Source organism: Euprymna scolopes, chromosome 28, assembly GCF_053919585.1.
Source record: "Euprymna scolopes isolate OS-2025 chromosome 28, ASM5391958v1, whole genome shotgun sequence".
NCBI lineage: Eukaryota > Metazoa > Mollusca > Cephalopoda > Sepiida > Sepiolidae > Euprymna > Euprymna scolopes.
This window is the reverse complement of record NC_136509.1, coordinates 26,602,226-26,622,088: the sequence shown is the minus strand read 5'-3', so window position 1 is coordinate 26,622,088 and position 19,863 is coordinate 26,602,226. Positions and strand designations below refer to the sequence as shown.

General features: G+C 38.0%; 1 protein-coding gene across 1 annotated transcript in view; it reads right to left on the bottom strand.

Annotated features, from left to right (window-relative positions):
* The window catches only part of LOC145249518 (epoxide hydrolase 4-like), a 142,404-nt gene that overhangs the window by 62,759 nt on the left and 59,782 nt on the right, over positions 1–19,863 (bottom strand). The gene's annotated exons all lie outside the window — the stretch shown is intronic.

Genomic DNA, 19,863 nt, shown 5'->3' with positions numbered 1-19,863 from the left:
AACATTTAAATTTCGAAAAAAAAAAAAATCATTAATGGTTTCTTACTTCCTGTTTTTTTTTATGCCTACAGAATTTGACCTGAAGCCTCCCGCCCCCCCAATTTAGTCATGTACAAATGATCCACGTGGGATCTTAATTCGAAAAAATGCAAGTATAATACGCTAGTAACTTACAACCCCAATTTTAAGGTCGAATTAAATTATTATTTAACGTAATTTCAAACGTAAGAATTCTAAACTTTTTTTTCTTACTTTTTTAATAGTGCAAACATATCGTCAATCGAAACTTACTAAGTCTTAGTTTTTGCGACATATTAACGAAATAATTACATTTCTGATTTAACGAAACAGAAAAAAATATTTTATCTTCTAATCTGCTCAAATTATGAAAAAAATTCTGCTCGTCTTAAATCAAGAAGATATACAAATTATAACTAATTACGTTAGCAAAAATGAGATTTTATTACGCTTTGCAAAAAAACAAAAAACAAACTGAATATATTTAACTAGCAGTTTTGTAAAAAATGAGAATCTAAACGTTTGCACAAAGAGAATCATTTCTTTTTCCAGCGTTTTTGCAACAAAGTGAGAATCTTTTTCTGTAACATTTTGCAACAAAAGAGACTATTTAAGCTAGCACATTTTACAATAAAACGATTTTTTTTTTTTTTTGCAAAAAAAAAAAAAAAAAAAAAAAAATGAATCTTTATAAACTATTCATTTTGTAATAAAATGAGATGTGAGAAATTTCTTTCCTACACTCAAATTCCTCCTTGCAGAAGCAAATGAATTCCACAAACAAAAGCCATACCTTTCAAACTCAAAATTTATTCACAAATAACAGCAATGAGAGTTCTTCGGTTCTGGTAAGTCCTTTTGCAAAACGGTGGCCCGATTTGCCCCCATAACATGAAGCCTTTAGTATGAATTCCTGTTGTTGGAATGTTAGTTCATTGTTCCTTTGGAAGGATCTATGAATGTACATGGTAGATTCGGCTGGAATGTTGGCGCCTATAATTAAGCATATGTGAGACATGCCAGTCTTTAGATGAATTTAGATAAGATTCATTATTTGATGAATAAATTGTAAAGAAATGATCTTTAAAGCCATCCTGTAATTAGAATAATTTCTGCCTTATAAAATTGTCTCTGCTTGTAGAGATGTAATCCTTAGTTCACCAACAGTTTGGTGATGCATCATGAAGGAATTGACGTAGCTCCCTTCTTTCGTGGCAGCTACAGGAAACGAGTGTTCCATACCAAATCTTTCTGCAGACTGAAAAATTAATGCATGAATACAAAAGAGGTGCCAAGTCAAATCACCTGACACATTCAAATTCAAACCAATCACAGACCGGCCAGCAAACTGTGTAGGCGGTCTAAAAGAAACATTTTTGTGGAGCTGTGTTGGGGAGGTCTTGCGACATTTGTGGGGTAGGTGTCACTGGAATACTTATGTGTTGTCGGTTTCTTCGCAGCACATGTCCATTGACATTCTCCAGGAGATCGGAGCAGTGACCATCTACCTGAGATACTACAGTCGCTGGGTCCCAGCTTCCAGACACAGGATTCTGTACCCTTACCCGTTGACCATGGTATAGAGGTGGTAGATCTTCCTTAAGTGCATGTCGGTCAAAATACCTCTTTTGGTTCTGCTGGCGTTGTTGGAATGCGCTGTATATCTGATCCTGATCATGGTTGTCGTTTCTGATTTTGGTGATCAGTGGAGATTGGATTCGTCTACCCATGAGTAGTTGTGCAGGGCTTGGTATGACACTTTAAATTGGGGTGCAGCGCCAGTGCAGCAGTGCGATCTCAGGAGTTGTTCCCCACTGTTTGGCTTTCTTGAGAATATTCTTGATAGTCCTTATTTGACGTTCTATGAAGCCATTCCCTTGTGGTCTCCGAGATGACGTGGTCTCATGATGGAAGCCCCATTCTTTGGCGAATTCGTGGTAGAGAGGACTTGAAAAGTGTGGTCCGTTATCGCTGACTATCTTGGATGGTATGCCAAACTCTGAGAAGATTTGGCATGTGATGTTCACTATGACACTGCTTGGTGAATGATCAGGTAGGCGATTGACTATAGGATACTTTGAGTAATAGTCAGCTATGATCAACCATTGACTTCCATGGAGATCAAACAGGTCTGTGCCAACTACGTCCCATGGCTTTGTTGGGATGTCATCTTGCATTTGGGAGGGCTGATGCTGTTGACAGATACTGCATGACTTTGCGAACTGTTCAATGTCTTTGGTTATGTTTACCCAATGAACAGTGTCCTTGGCAAGGAGTTTTGTTTTCTCTTGTCCTAAATGAGCAGCATGTAGTTGTTCTAATGTCTTTTTGAAGTGTCTGGGGGGGGGTGACGATTTGTTGTCCTTTGAGGATAAGACCATCATCAATTGAGAGCTGAACTCTTAGGCCGCAGAACACTCTAATGTCAGTGGGCAGCTGCTTGATTGTCTCTGGCCATCCCGTGATGATGATCCCTCTCAGCTGGTTAAGCAGAGGATCCGCTGTCGTGCACTGTCTTAGCTGTTCGATGTAATTAGTGGAAAAACCAGCTGTATCAACCCGGACATCAAGTTCGATAGGGTCCGCATTACAAGGTGGTGGTATGTGCGATAATCCATCAGCCAAGATGCTGTCAGATCCCTTGTTATATGTGAGTCTGAAGTTGTATCCTTGGAGTTTTATTAGCATTCTTTGCAGACGTGCCGTGGCTAAGGTGAGCGGTTTGTCAATGATCATAGTGAGGGGTTTGTGGTCAGCGACAACTGTGAAATGGTGGCCATAGAGGTATGTGTGGAACCTCTGTGTGCCAAATATGATCACCATTAGCTCACGTTCGATACATGCATATCTGTTCTGTCTGTGTGAGGCTCTTGCTAGCATATGCGACAGGCGATAGATTGCCCTCCTCATCTGGTTGTCGCAGAGCTGCACTGATTCCATGTAAAGTCATCACAGTGCATGTATATAATTTTTTTAGGGTCAAAATAGTGGAGCAGGAATGTTTCAGATACTTCACTTTTTATCTTTTTGAAAGCTTCCTGATGGTGTGGTTCCCACTGGAAAGCAGAGTCCTTGCGTAATAGGTCACGCAACACTGCTGTCTTGGAACTGAAGTCCTTGACAAAACGAGACAGGTATGTCATCATACCAAAAAATTGTTGTAGTTCCGTCTTGTTATGTGGTTCAGGCATTTTCAGTAGGTCACGTACTTTCGCCAGGTCTGGTTTTAGTCCAGTGTGTGTGTACAGGTTTCCAAAAAAGGATATTTCACAGCATTTGATCTTGCACTTCTCCGAGTTCAAGGTAAGGCCTTCTTTGGTAGCGACCTCCATGAAACATCTTAGGTTTTCATCATGTTCCAGCTCTGTCGACCCATATATGGTGATATCGTCAGCTATACCACAAGCACCAGTGCATTTCTCGATTATTCTGTCAATCTCGAGTTGGTAGATGTCCTGATTGACACACAAACCGAATGGCAGTCGTTCAAAACAATACCTTCCAAATGGTGTTTGGAAAGTTGTTAGTGGCTGACTTTCAGGGTCGAGCTTTATAGACCAGTACCCAGACTTAGCGTCCAACTTGGAGAAGAATTTTGCTCCTGCAAATCGGTAGTTGAGCTCCTCGACAGTTGGAATTTGGTGGTATGGCCGTAGGAGAGCTTTGTTTAGCGCTCGTGGGTCTAAGCAAACCCTAATTGTTTTGTCACGTTTGGTGACATAAGTGAGAGAGCTTACCCAGTTTGTGGGTTCGTTGATGCGGCGAATGACTCCTTGCGATTCCATCTTGTCGAGTTCCGATTTGATTTTTCTGCGCATGGCTATAGGTGTCCTTCTCGGTGGGTTTATGTGGCATGGTACATTGGGGTTGACAACAAGCTTGTGAGTGTTCCGAAATTCACCGATACGGTCAAATCTCTCAGGGTATAGATGCATTAAGTCAGCTACACTATTGATGGGTTGGTGCTGGGCTGAGATGGCACAGTTCATTGTCACTACTCTAGCCACTGATGTTGGCATGCCCAATATGGCTGCTCCTGGTACATCAACCACAGAATTGGGTATCCAGCCATGGGGAGTTTTTATACTTGCACCTAAAAGTTGTGGTGCCATAACAGTTTATCCTGATATTGTTGTAGGCTGTTAACATACATTGTGTTGAGGTGAGTGATCTGGGCATTGGGTTTCCAGCTTCATCTATACTGTTAGGGTACATGTTGCGGAATATGCAGATAGGCAATGTATTTGCTTGTGCCCCTGTATCTACTTTCAGGTTGAAGGTATGAGTGCCTGGGTGGTCCTTTAGCTTGATGCTTAGATCAACAAATGCCTCATTTCGAGGATCTTTCATGTTTGCTGACTTTCTGCTATTAGTTGTGATGGAGCTAAAGGTGAGGCTCTCCATTGCCGTGCCTATGTCAGTCATGGCTTGATCATCATGTTTGGTGACGCTGTTTATTTTCTTGCCAAACTCCCGTTGTTGGTTATGACTGTTATGCAAGGGCCTTCCTTGTTGTGTCTTGGTTTTGTGCTTCCCTGAGATGCAAACTGTAGCCCAGTGACCTGTTTTACCACGTGTGGCATAAACAGTGACTGCGTCCACAATTTTGCAGGTTTGTCCGCGTTTTCTGTCAATCCCTTGCCACTGGTGTCTACCACGGCTTATTGCAGCTATCTGTGGTGATTCCTGTAACTGGTGGAACTGGCGGACATAAACTGCTGAAGCCTCGTATGAATGGGCTAATCTAACAGCTTCCTCGATTCTGTAACCCTTCGGTTTGTTTAACAGTTCCTTTTGCAGTTCAGGTATTGGTGTGCTGGCAATTAGTAACTCGACGAGGCATTCGTTTAATTCGTCGGCACTGAAATATTTCTTTGCCATCTTCGACATCTGTTGATGAAGATGTCTGTTGTTTCATTTGGTATCTGCTAGTATTTTTCGAGTTCCAGTCTACAAACGCGGTGATTTGTTGCCAGTTCTAGCTGCTCCAAAAATGCAAATATTATTTGTGGATCCTTGCGATCATCATCCGGCATAAACCTTCTTCGCCGGTCGCGAGAAGTATTAGAGGGACTTTATCCTCGTGTTTCGTCGCTTTGACAGTGAAGTAAAGTTCCATTCGTTGTCGAAATAGTTTGAATGATTCGGCAATACATGTCAAGCCCCAATCAAAACTAGGGACTTGTAATGAAATTGTGGCCATTACGATAAGTGTGAAGAAAAAAAAGGTACAGACAATTTGTGTGGCGTGACAGGTTAGAAAAAAAATTCGTTCAGCGTGCGAGAGATTAAAAAATCCTTTTCTTAATTTTTATCTGTGATGTTATAAGATTGTGTGTTGTATGGTAATACCGCTTGCCACCATGTCATGCTGTGTTGTGCATGGATGTGTAAGAATAAGATTAGAACACATGTGTTTGGTTGGTAAGAAGGGAACTGAATAACGGCGCCCCGCTTTATTGATTAATTGCTATGCACATGCATGAGTGCATACAAAAGTTAGATCACGAAACCGGAATGAAAGAGTATATAAAAGTTATGAAAGAGCAGCGCTATCATTACACTACCCTTCACAGAATCACAACAAATGGAAATCTTGTAAACATTGTATCATATGGAAGCCCAAAATGTCAGACAGTCGAAAGGCTGTCTGAAAATTACGTCAGGTAGTTAAAGGAAGCTATGGTTTCGTTGCCATTTGTCTTATATCGATAAACACCGATTTTCGAACCGATTACAGGTTTCAAAGCGAGTAAAACCACTAAAAACTTTGGCCGACGTGCACAAGTGAGGTTAGGCTCCCATAGCAAAATACGCATCGGCTTCGATGTTGTACGCAGCATATTCGAGGGAGCGTTTATTAATCTGGAAAAAAAAAAAAAAAAAATTTGGCATGTTTTTTTAAATTTTGGCTTTAACTTTGTGCTTTTCAGATTATTTTGTTATAAATGTTTTTTTGGTACTCATGCACTTATTGATACGTGCTGAAATAACGTTAAGCCATTCTTAACATGAGGAGAGGAGGATATTTTGTACCTATTCTGTACTTTGACCTTACAATTGAATAAAAAAACAATTTTAATTAAACTTGGAAATACGATTTAAAAAATAGCGTGGATCAGTAAGTGCATTAGCACAGATTTTTTTTTTTTTTTTTTTTTTTATATATTACAGGAGTAAGCCCCCCCTCCCTAGCGAAATACGCATCGGCTCCGATGTTGTATGTTGCACATTAATCTGAATATTAAAAAAAAAAACAAAAAAAAACGAAAGAATTTTGGCGTATGTGGCCTTGATTTTTTTTTTTTTTTATTGAACTTTGCACTTTTTAAATTGATGGTTTTCTTTTTTGGCTGGATATATATATATATATATATATATTGCCGAAGATTATAGTGCTAATGCAGAGAGTGATCCGCGCTATTTTTAAATCGTATTTCCACGTTTAATTAAAGTTTTATGTTTTTTTTATTCAATTGCAAGGTTACTCTCCCCTTCCCATGTTAAGAAATGGCTTTGTAAATAATAACGTTATTATTTCAGCACGGATCTCTCTGCATGAGTACTGTTATAAGTAATTATTAACAAGAAACTTGGTGCAAGTTCAGATTAGCATTTGCTGGATTTCTTTTTTTTTCTGATCTGTTTTTATAAAATTGTTAGGTGAACAACACCCTCCCGTTTCCATGTTAAGAATGGCTTTCTAAATAACGTTTTTTTATTTCAGCACGGATCGTACCTTTTTTTTCTTGAATAAAAAAACCTACTCGACGAAAACGCAACTGTTTTTGTTTTAATAATTATTTTTTTTATCTATATATATATATATATATATATATATATATAAAAGCGAAAATGTGTGTATGTCTACAAAAGGCTTTTTTCGCCGTGATTCTCGGTTGGCTCGCTCCTTAAAACTTTTTATATGCTGTCTAAATAATATCTACAACTAAGGAACTCTGGTCGCAGCTATCTTTAATTTACCCGACTTTTACAAGCTATTTTCGAGATATTTTTTGGATCGCCACGTAGCGGGGAAAACAGAAACTGGCTTCCAGCGCAAAACTAGGTCAAACATCATGCGACTTAACGTTCTCGCACCTGTTAATTTCGCTTTATAAACGTTAACTTAACACACTTATCAATTCATCTATTCCCGTGGTTAAGATGGTTAGGTCGAAGGTTTTTTTTTCCATTTCCTTTCCACCTCCGCGTCAAATTTCGGGGTTCAAGCCTACCTTTCTACTAAAACTTTTTTTTTTCTTTTACACCTCCAAACACCCGGCCAACGTTTTTTTATTTTTTTTTTTATACAGGGTTGTTTTGATCTACCCACCCTCCAAACACCCGGGCAACCCCTGCTAGTCATATATATATAAAAGCAAAAATGTGTATGTATGTATGTTCGCTTTTTGTGTATGCCTGCAAAAGGCTTTTTTCGTTGGCCTTCTCGCTCGGCTCATTTCTTCTTAAAACTTTTTATATCACGTCTAAATGATAATATCTACGACTTAAGAATGAGGATCGCCTGTATTTAATTTACCCGACATTCATGCGCTATATTTTCCAGATATTTCGATCGCAGCATGTTTCTTTCGGTTTTCAGTAGAAAACAAGCGAAAACTAGCTTGCTGCCACGTCATGTTTCAAGGTCAAACATCACGTGACTTAAGTGTCACACCTGTTAATTTCATTTTATAAACGTTAAATTAAGATGCTTGTCATTCCTCTTCTCTTGTGGCCGAGGGTATTTTTCCATTTCGTTTCCACCTCCATGTCAAATGTTCGGGGTTCAAGTCCACTTTCCTACTAAATTTTTTTTTTTTTTTTTTTTTTAAAACAGGATTGTTTTGATCACCCTCCCCCCAACACACACACCTACAAACACCCGAACCACGTCGGGTACCCCCCCTAGTTCAGAAATAAATCTCAATTTATCAAAACATGTTTCCCCCCCCCCACCCAAAACTTATTGGAAATTTTTTTAATTACCATTTTTCATGAACATACTCTAAAAATGTTTCAAAATTATCTAGTATTTTTTCGCTTTTCATGTTATATATGGCCTCATCGACATGAAACCATTTCATTTCTCCTACTGATCCCAATATGTATTTTAGTGTTTATCACCACATGTGCTAATCTGGACTTGCAATTTTCCTGCTGCTAATTACCTATAAATAATCTCCGCCCCCCCCCCAACTCAAATAGAAATAATGCACGCTTCCTGGAACGCGCTATATACAACATCGGAGCCAATGCGTACTTCGCTATGAAGCCTTACTCGTATACGTCCGCCCAAACTTTTTCAGATAGGTAGAAGAGTAACTTTCCTTTCTAACATTTGTTATCGAATCTGTATTCGAAAACAAACCCTTACGCCGAAAGGGTCACATTCATGCAAGCTAGGAAAATATTAAAATCTTATAATGCGAAATCTGAAAAAAAAACTAGAAATATTTTTTGTAATTATAATTTGTGAAAATAAACAATGCTAATATCGGTAGTTCGAGAAATTAATGTTTCAAGTGACAAATTCATTAATACGAACTTTATGGACTTTTTTCATAATGTTCCCATGAAAATGAATGTTTTTAATAGTTACAATTTATGCTGTATTTTAATAATTCAAGCATTTTTTTTTTTACTACTGAAAATTCTAACGTTAAAAGGTATTTTGTTTCAACAAAATACATTTCCACTAAGTAAAAATGGTTTCATTCTTACGTGATTATTTGATAAATACTGAAAATTTCATTAAAATTGGTTGGTCATTTTTAGCATCGACATTCATTTTACACGTACCTACTAATAGAGCTTGATTTATTGTCAAAAACTGTGATATATCCGTAGTGCCAAACAATTTTTTTTTTTTTTTTTTTTTACTGATAAAAGTCGAATGTGGCGCTGTGAAAACTTGATACTCAACGGAAGAAAAAAAATTTCAGTATGAGTGAGAGGAAGAGAACATTTGAAAAATCTAAGCTTGCATATTTTTAACACGCGCTTGCGCGTACAAAAATGGTCACCACTGATAAATGGCTTAATATTTGGAAAACTTTTTTTTCATCTAATTTTAATTTTTCTTCAAAACTACATTGTGACAAGGCAGTTCGATATGCGAGTGCACATTTAACAACCTTCCTTTTTGGTCGCGCGTAGTGTAAACTAAGGCTATGCTGTGAAATGGAAAATTTCACAAGTTCAGGGGGTTAATACCATGCAAAAGAAATCCAATAAAAAAAATGCCCCCTCTCAGGTGGCCAGAAAGTGCTTATTTTAAGTTAAATTTAAATGGAAGAGTAATCACCCACTTTTTGAAAAGTGGGTTTCTTCATGTGAAAACTTTTTTGTGACGGAAACTGTACATTCGTTTTTAGCACTTCGAATTCTAAATATTTTTTCTATACGAACGTGAGACTGGCCTTAGAGTAAAATACCAACGAAACGATCTAAATTTTTAAAATAACCACAAAATAAAGGGGGGTAAAATAAAAAATATTTTGGTAGGTAAGTATGAGGATCGAACCCGAACCCTTGAGGCAAAGTTGTAAATTAAAGTGTGAAAAAAAACAAAACAAAAAACAGAGTGCGACGGTTTTAACCATTGGGCCACCACGAGATGCTAACGGAAAGACGCTTGAATTTATTTAATTACTTGGATTTGGCAGGTGCACATTTTAATGATTTAATGAGGTCAACTTTTGACTGCGGGGTAGCATTTCATTCAGTGCGGGAATGCTCCCCCCCCCCCGCCCAAGATGTTGGAGGTAGGGGGAAACATTATAGCAAAAGGCCTAACCTACATGCGGCGAGCGAAAACTGTTGAATATTTATCTTCCCGAAGTGGCGAGTTCCGTTGTTAAATCTGAGATATTACGATTTAGATGCGATATAAAGTTTTAAAAAGTTGTTAGGCGACTGACAGCTCCTCTGAAAAAAGCCTTTCTTGGACATACACAAAAAGCGTACATACATTTTCGCTTTTATATATATACTAGCGAGGGGTACCCGGCGTTGCCCGGGTGTTTTTCGGGGTATGTGAAAAAAACGCGAAGTTGGAAAATAGTAAAGTGTTAAAAAAAAAAAAAAAAAAACAGGTGCGTGGTTTTGATTGATGTGACGGCGATAGGTATTCAGCAGTTATGGTTTTGTGCGGGACAGTTTTGAATAAATCGGTTTGTTTGTCTTTAATAACCCGCTCCCTGTTTATTAGGACAAGCGAAATGAAAGCTACAGTCTGATATGACAAAGTCGACATTAAACAAACGTTACTTAGCTCTCTTGAGACAACTGGCTTTCGGCCTGTGATTAGAGTCGAGTTTCGCTTTTTTTTTTTTTTTTTATACCGAAAACCGAATGTAACGCGTGCCGATGCAGGAAATGTGGAATAATTAATGTTTGCAAGTCAATAAAATTAAATAGACAGGCGAGCTTCGTGGGTAACTCTGAGATATTACAATTTATAGATAATATAAACAGTCTTAAGAAGTTGTGAACCGAGCAAGCGCTTTTCTGAAAAGGGGAAAAGCGTACATACATACACACATACATTTTCGCTTTTATATATATATAGACTAGTGGTGATGGGGTGGGGGTACCCGGCGTAGCCCGGGTGTTTGTAGGTGTGTGTGTATGGGGGGGGGGGTAATTAATAATCCTGCTTAAATATTATAAAAAAAGACAATGTAAAAAAAAACAAAACAAAAAAAAAACCCAAAATGGGAAAAAAAATGTGTATGGGGGGGGGTAAACTAAAGAATAAGCGAAGTTATAAAAAAAAATTAAAAAATAGTTTTGGTTGGGAGGTGGGATTGAACCCGGAAGCCTTGACGCGGAGGTGGAAACCAATGCCAACTACTTAACGGTCTCGACCACGAGTGAGAGTAATTGATTAGAGTGTTAAGTTAAGGCTTATAAAACTAGTAAAAGAGGTTTGATTGACAGGAAGACGCTAAGTGAGGTCATCGCAGGATAGTTATTTTTAGTTTTCACTTTCCCCCAGATGATGGTGGGAAGGGGGGAAAGCAGCGCAAAAGCCGAGAACACAACGTTTTTCACTGTATTTATACTAAAATGCAGGACAAACAGGGTACAGAGCGAAATAGCGCGAATCTCATAAAAGTCGACGTAAATAAATCTAGAGACGACCTGCGTTCCCAAACCCTAGATATTATGATATAGGGGGTATATAAACAGTTGTAAGCAATACTAACCCCTCCGGGAGCGTGTGCGGAAGAAGCCTTTGCAAGACATACACGAAATGGTCACACACATTTTGCCTTTTATATATATAGATTAGCGGGGGGGGGTACCCGGCGTTGCCCGGGTGTTTTTAGGTAGTAATAACCCTTAAACGATGTTAAAAAAAAAAAATCGGGGAAAAAAAAAAAAATTAAAAAAATTTTTTAAAATACCACTGTGTGTATAGGGGGGGGGGAGTAAACTAAAGAATAAATGAAGCGAAGTAAAAAAAAAAAAAAAAATAAAGAAACGTTGCCCGCGTGTCTAAAGATGTAAAAGAAAAAAAAAAATAGTTTTGGTTGTGAGGCTGGATTGAACCCAGAACGCTGAGGTGAAACTAACTCCAACCACTTAACTGTCTAGGCTAAGAGTAAGAGGAATTGATTATAGTGTTAAAATAAGGGTTATAAAGCGAGTGAAAGAGGTTTGATTGACAGATAGCCACTAAATGAGGTCATCGCGGGAGCGTTACGAGATGACGTAGCAGTATTTTATTTTTTATTAAATTACGTATTTCGTTTCCTGTCTAGATCTCTCTCTCTCTCTGTCTTCCTTACTCTAAAGACTGGAAAATGGCGTCTGGCTGTTTTTTTTTTGTTTTTTTTTGTAAAAACTTCGATCGTTAATATTTTTTGTAAGCGTATTTTTTTTTTTTTTACTTCACATTTTTGGTTTGTTATTTTTCGTTTAACTATCGTATCTAACTATTTTGAATGTGCTAATAACTTTGGTAACGTTGCCATAGCGTAGAAGTTCATAGTTTAGCTTGTGTAAGGGTTAATTTTTTTTTACCGATAACATGTTTTTGTAAATTCAGACTGCCATTAGAGCTTGCCGACGTCAAGATCACGTGACATGACTCAGCGGGTTTTAAATACAAGTTGACCCAAAATAAATAGCCCCGTGCATACTTTATGTAGAAGAGTTGGCGCCCGTATTTTTGGGGGCAGTTCTAAATCGATTTAAAAATATGTAATGTTTAACATTAAAATGTCACTTTTTTTGGTCCCCCCCCCCTGCAGAAAATCGATCAGTTGACGCACTTCTGATGGTCCTTCTGGACTAATTTTTCGATATTTGTCGTCGGGGGGGGGGGGGGGGGGAGGGGGGGAGGGGGGGGGCTTTAATATGATACCAAGTTTGTGAATTTTTGTTCCGTCGGTCAAAAGTTTTTAGCAGGCACACACACATACATATTCACTTTTATATATATAGAAGATATATAGACTAGCAAGGGGTACCTGGCGTTGCCCGGGTGTTTTTTGGGGTATGTGAAAAAAAACAAAAAACGAAGCCTTCACGACGCGCAGTTAGAAAATAGTAAAGCGTTTTAAAAAAAAAAAACAAAAAAAAATAGGTGCGCGTTTTTGATTGACGTGATGGCGATAGGTATTCAGCAGTTATTTTGTGCGGGACAGTTTTGAATGAGGGGAATAAATCGGTTTGTTTGTTTTTAAAAATCTGCTCCGTTTATTAGGAGGAGTGAAATGAAAGCTACAGTCTGATATGACGAAGTCGACATTGAACAAAGCTCTCTTGAGACAACTGGCTTTCGGCCTGTTATTAGAGTCAAGTTTCACGTTTTTTTTATACCGAAAACCGAATGTAACGCGTGCCGATGCAGGAAATGTAGGAAATTAACGTTTGAAAGTCAATAAAATTAAATAGACAGGCGAGCTCCGTGGGTAACTCTGAGATATTACAATTTATAGATGATATAAACAGTTTTAAGAAGTTGTGAACCGAGCAAGCGCTTCTCTGAAAGAAGCCTTTTGTGGACATTGAGGAAAAGCATACATTTTTTATTTTATTTTATTTATGTCTTTATTTTTTTTTTATTACATTTTCATCCCAAACAAGGCATATTGCCACTTTGGTGTAGGGGGCTACTATCAGGGGCAACAACTACTGGGGTACTATGTAGGGATTTGGGCAGCAAGGTGTCGGTTCACGTTACACTTGAACTTCTGCATGTCAGTACTGTTGGGGAAGCAGGGACCTGGAATGGAATTCCAGAGTCTTGCGGTTCTGGGGAAGAAACTATTGGAGTAAAAAGATCTTTTACATCTAGGGACCTCTACAGTGTGGGGGTGGGATCTAGTAGCCTGTCGGGTTTGTCGAGGGTGCTCGCGTCGTGGGGGCACAAGTGATTGCAGTTCGTCAGAGCATTCACCACTAAAATACTTGTAGAAAAGGCAGAGGGATGCAACATTTCGTCGATGGGACAGAGGCTGAAGCTTAGATGCCAGTTCAGGGCCTATCAGGTTTGCGACTCTTTTGAACCTTGTCAAGGAGCGAGAGACTAGTAGCAGATGCACCAGCCCAGATGTGGCAGCAATACTCCATACATGGGCGAATGGTGGCCTAATAGAGGTACAGGATACTTTCGGGTGTTAGTAGTTTTCTAGCACGGTAGAGAGAGCCTACCTTTCTTGCAGCAGCCCTGGCAATGCCTTCAATGTAATTGTTCCAACTCATGTTTCCTGTGAACGTTAGGCCAAGGAGTTTGAAAGATGGACTCTCAGATAAAGAGTCGTTGGCCATTGCTATGGGTGGTAGAGAGGGTTTCTTGTAATTATTGAATGAAACTAATTTAGTCTTGGCAGCATTGAACGCGACCAACCACTTTTGTCCCCATTCCACTACAGATTGGAGGTCTTCCTCTAGTGTTTCTGCCATTTCTTTAGAAATGTGTTCATTCGTCTTCCTGTCGTGTCTGCCATAGAGTGTAGTGTCATCAGCATATATACCCATCTCAGAGGCAATGTTGTCGGGGAGGTAATTTATGAATATCAGGAACAATAGAGGTCCAAGGATAGAACCCTGGGGCACTCCTGCATTTATATCATATTGTTTAGATGTGCGACCGTCGAGGACTACCTGGATTTTTCTCTTATCTAAGAAGGATTTAATTATGTTAAGTATTCTACCAGTGATACCGTATGATCTGATTTTACTGAGGAGACCCTCATGCCATACCCTGTCAAAAGCCTTAGATATATCTAGAGCTACCGCTCTGCCTTCCCCCGCTTTGTCCAGTGAATGGTATATACGTTCAGAGATCACAGTGAGGATGTCTGCTGTGGAACGGTCTTGTCTAAATCCATATTGTTTGTCAGTCAATAGTTTAGCATCTGTAAGATGATGGACTAGAGCATGGTTAATTATGGTCTCAAATATTTTGGCAAAAAGTGGGAGGAGGCTAATGGGGCGATAATTTGATGGGTCTGTCCTTTCGCCAGAATTCTTGAATACTGGTACAACAGAAGCAGTTTTCCAACAGCCCAGAAAGCAAGCTTCATTAAGACATTTGTTGTAGAGTTTGGAGAGAACTGGAGCTACTTCGGCTGAGCATTTTTTTAATAGCACAGCTGGGATAAGATCGGGTCCACATGCTTTTGAGGTGTCAAGGTTTTTTATGATAGCATGCACCTGAGCAGGGGTGGTTTTCAGATCGTCTAGTGTGGCGTCTGTCCGCATAGGAAAGTCAGGTAGGGGGTGGTTGGAAGGGTCCAGTGTGAAGTTTGAGGCAAACCGACTGGCAAGCATGTTAGCCTTGTCGGTTGCTGAGGAGACAACCTCGTGATTGTTGGTTAGTGGGGGAATTGTTGATTGCCCATTATTTACTACACTGTTGTAGATTTTCCAGAAGTCTCGAGTTCCTAGTTTTTGTGCTTCGATGCGCTTTTTAGTGGTTTCCGTAAATTCTCTCTTAGCTGTCGCTATTTCTTTCTTAACGTTATTTCTAGCTTCTATATACTTCAGTCTGTTTGAACTGGACTTATGTCGGTTAAACCTACGGTATGCATGCTGCTTTTGAGTAATGGCAGTTGCACAAGTCGACGTAAACCATTGGGGAGAGTGGGGCTTACTATAAAATTTCCGCATGGGAACATGCGCTTCGGTTGCAGTTTTGAACCAGTCAGTCGTCTCGTTTGCACATTGTTCAGCAGGGAGAGAGAAAATATTTTTCCATGGAGCATCTCTAATTAGTTCCCTGATGGCTTCCCAGTCAGCCTTATTATAATATCTCGTTGTTTTGAGCACTGGCTCTTCAGTTTTGGGTCTAGAGTTTAGGGCGATTTCAACCATTATCACTGCATGATCAGCGTTCCCGAGTGGGCTGTGGGCCTTCGTTATGCAGTCATCGGGAACTGTGGTCAAAAACAGATCTAGAAGTGATGCGTGTTGTTCTTCCTGGTCAGGGAAACGGGTTGGAAACGTAACAATTTGTGATAGGGAGTGAGATATAGCGAAGCTATGGGTTGTGCTGCCCGCTGCATCTGTGTGAGTAGAGAATCCAAGCCAGTTTTTGTGGTGGACATTAAAGTCACCAAACACATGTATTTGTGCGCTAGTGTCGAGGGACAGTGCCGTGTCTATGCTGTCAGATACTTTGTTTATTATGGAGCAGTCCTGAGTCGAGGGAGAGCGGTAGAGAAAATAATAGTAGCTAATACTGTGTTGCACGTTTAGTCTAAAGCACATAAAGGCTTGATCATCTGTTTCTAGGTTTGTTTCTCTAGTCAAGGGAAGGGTATTACGAATGTAAACTCCAAGTCCGTGCATATGTCTGTCAGAGTCCTTACGGCAGAGTGGGAGATATCCAGGCATGTTAAAGTGGTTAGAAGGAATGGAGGAGTGTAGGTTAGTCTCACTTAGTGCTAAGATATCCGGGGTATTTGTTAAGAGAAATGCTTCAACATCAGCTAAGTTAGTTCTAAGCCCACGGATATTTGTGAATGAGAGCCTCAAGGGAGGAGGCAAGTTGAATTTGTTTGTCCCTAATCCTGGTTTAAGCTTATTTTTAGATTGTACTGTCGTCATATTTTTTTTTTTAGTTTCGGTAAGGGGGAGCTAAACAAGAGGTTAAGCATACATTTTCGCTTTTATATATATAGAAGATATACAGACTAGCGAGGGGTACCCAGTGTTACCCGGGTGTTTGGAGGTGTGTGTGGTTTTGGATAAGTCCAAACTCCGGGGGGAGGGGGGTTAAAATAAAAAAAATGTTTTGGTAAATAAGTATGAGGATCGAACCCGAACCGTTGAGGCAAAGTTGTAAATTAAAGTGTGAATTATTTTCAAATAAAAAAAAAATAAGTCATTATCCAGATACGCTACAACAGAACACGGACTATTTTTTTTTTTTTTTTTTTTTTGGGTAATCGAGGTCGCTGACAACGAATCTGATAGTCGAACTTGGGGCAAATTTACCGTTTGCATGGTATTAACCTCTGAACACACGAACAACTTTCCACCATTTTGCAGCTTCCGTTTATGCTACGCACGCGCGCTGCAGCATAAACGCCGGCTTATTTCACCTAGCAAACTGCCTTCTCACATGGCGTATCAATCAAAAAAATTACGGACTGGCATTTTTTAATAACTTACAATTAAAGAAAAGTACAACAAATTGGGGGACCCTTTTTTTTTTTTTTTTTTTTTTTTTGTCTCGCGTAGTTTTTAAAATGCAGTTTACAAAAACATAAGCAAACATTTTTGTTTTTCGTTTTTTTTTTTTTTTTTTTTGCAGGAGGGGGATTCAATTATAGAACTTATGTGGCTTAAGTGCTTCTGCAGTTTAGTTAACCGCTCGCGCCCCCAATGTAAAATCTTCGAAAAATGTTAAATGGTGTTCTAATTGGTGAATGTCGGTGCGTTACTTTTTGAAAATTCTATGTTCCAGGAAAAAAAACAAAAAAACAGATAAATGACCCCCGCCCCTCTCCAACTTAGAGTGCTTTCCTTTTGTTTTATTTCTTTGTCGGCTAATTTTAAATTTTCCACCCAAAAAGTGCTATGTATTTTTGAAAATTAGAAAATTTTATGTTCGGGGGGGGGGGTAAATTCTTAAAATTGGGAGGGTATCGTTTAAAAGACATTTCGGGGGACACTTGTGCATTCATTACTTAAAAATATACAAATTTATTTTCGGGTTTGTATTACTGTACAGATTCGAAAAAGTTGTCAAAAAACAAATATATAACAAATAAATGTTATCAAAGGCAAGATAAGTTACCTAACTGGATATGTTTTTAGTGTTTTCATTCAATGTAACATGTTTATTCAGCTCGAAAAACAGTGTTTACCGATGTATTGGAAAATTCAAGATGGCGCCTCCTCGCCTCACTCCCTCTTTAACACGGTAAGTTTGGGAAAAGGTGTTATAAATAAATAAAAAAAAAAAACTAGACAAAAATAGTATTAAAAACCCGAATATATGTCAACCTATGTCACGGTAACATTGTGCGGTTTTTAACAGTATTTTATTTATAACACCTTTTCCCAAACTTAACGTGTTAAAGAGAGAGTAAGACGCCATTTTGAATTTTCCAATACATCGGTAAACTGTATGGTTTTCGAGCGGAATAAACATGTTACATTGAATAAAAACACTAACATATCTTGCCTTTGATAACATTTATTTGTTATATATTTGTTTTTTGACGATTTTCGAATCTATGTGTACAGTAATGCAAACCCTTATTTTCTTTTAGAGGTGGGGGAGGCTCGTTTTAAAACTATCTACCTCAGTATAGTCCAAATTAAATTTTCTGACATTTGTTCAAAATTATTTACTAAGTAATGTCGAGTGCGACATTACTTTTTAACTAAATAAACTTTAAAATAAGTTTAAACACCAAAAACTTACAAAGCTAGGTAGAAAACGAAAACTTAGAAAAATTAATTAAATTTTTTTTTTAAAGAAACATGTAAAAATATTTAAAATATTATGAGATGTGCATTATTACCTAAAAATAAACAAATTTATTTTCCTTTGGAGGGGGGTCCGTTTTAAAACTATACCTCTTTAATTTTCTATTTTTGAGCAATTATCGAGACTCCTAAGACGTGATCCTCTTATGTCGGTCATTTGTCCATAAGTAACACTCGACATTACTTTTTTTTAACTACATAAACTATTTAAAAAGTTGAAACACCAAAAGCGAGGAAGAAAACGAAAACTTAGAAAAATTAATTTTTTTAAAACAGTAAAAATATTTTTTCAAATATTATGGGATGTGTATTCTTTTAAAGACAATATCTTCAAGAACGGCCATAAAATATGTTTTCAATTGATATTTATTCAATAAGGGACCAGTTTTCCTAAATTCAAACTGAACTCCAACGTGAAAAGTTATAAATTTGGCGGAGTTGTAAAATCAATCCCATGCGTAATTTCTACACCGATAGGTTTTGAAATCATTGATTGCACACTAACCAGATAAAAAAAAAAAAAAAAAGTCAGGCGGACGTTGGTAATCTGAGCCTTACCTTCTAAATTCCACAATTTTCACTTAAGGCGGTCTTGCCAATAGAGACTTATTTTAGTGTAAAAAAAAAAAAAAAAAAAAAGAAGCCAACTTCTGGTGGCGTGGACCTTAAATGTTTAATTTACAACGTTATAGAAAACTAAGGCCGTGAGAAGTAAAAAAAAAAAAAAAAAAAAAAAAAAAAAAAAAAAAAAAAAAAACGTGCGTAGACATTTTGTAAACATTGTTTTTAAAGAATAAAACTTCTATTATGTTTTAAACGACTAATAGTTTATTTTGGAAGTATATTTCATAAAGAAAATTGACAACCCACTTTAAAAACAGAAATTACGAGTTTTATATATTTTATTCGCAGTTTTTGTTGGGGGTGTCAAAAATTCCGCCTAAAATTCTGATACACCTACCGGATCACGTGACTCTTCTGGCGGCCATGTTGTAAGCCCTAACGGTATTTTTGGAGATTACCACATGGCGTACCAATCAAAAAATTACGGGCTGACATTGTTTTAATGACTTACAGTTATTTACTAAAACATTTAACTAAACTGCAAAAGCACCTATTAAGCCACATAAAGTTCTATAATTGAATCCCCCTCCTGCAAAAAAAAAAAAAAAAAATGAAAAACAAAGATGTTTGGTGCTTATGTTTTTGTAAACCACATTAAAAAATACGCGAGACAAAAAAAAAAAAAAAAAAAGTCCCAATTTGTTGTACTTTTCTTTAACTGTAAGTCATTAAAAAAATGAAGCAAGCCGTCGTTCATGCTGCACTTTGCAGCCCACGCTCGTAGCGTAAACGCAAGCTGCAAAATGGTGGAAAGTTATTCGGGGGTTAATAACATGCAAACGGTAAATTTGCCCCAAGTTTGACTATCAGATTCGTTGTCAGCGACCTCAATTACCTATAAAAAAACAAATTAGAGTGGTCGGTATTCTGTAGTAGCGTATCTGGATATTTACCGACACTTAACGTCCGCCCGTCTAATCAGTTCGAAAATCAGTGTTTACCGATATGTAAAAATATAAATGGCGGCGAGCTAACTTAAATACGTTCAAAAACAAAAACATACAAAATACTAGAAACGCACCTAACGTTACCTTGGAGGGGTTTTTAACAGCATATGTAGTTTTCATTCTAATCAGACACAAGGATAGAATCATTAAATTTCGGGAGAATTGGTAGCCCTGACAAGGGACGTTTAAAGTGTAAGAAATAAATCTAAGCTCTCGCCTGGGATACAAAGATCGGGTTTGTATTAGATTCCAAAATATCAAAACAATTTTCTACCTAACTGGGTACTTTATTTTTATCCGATGTAACATG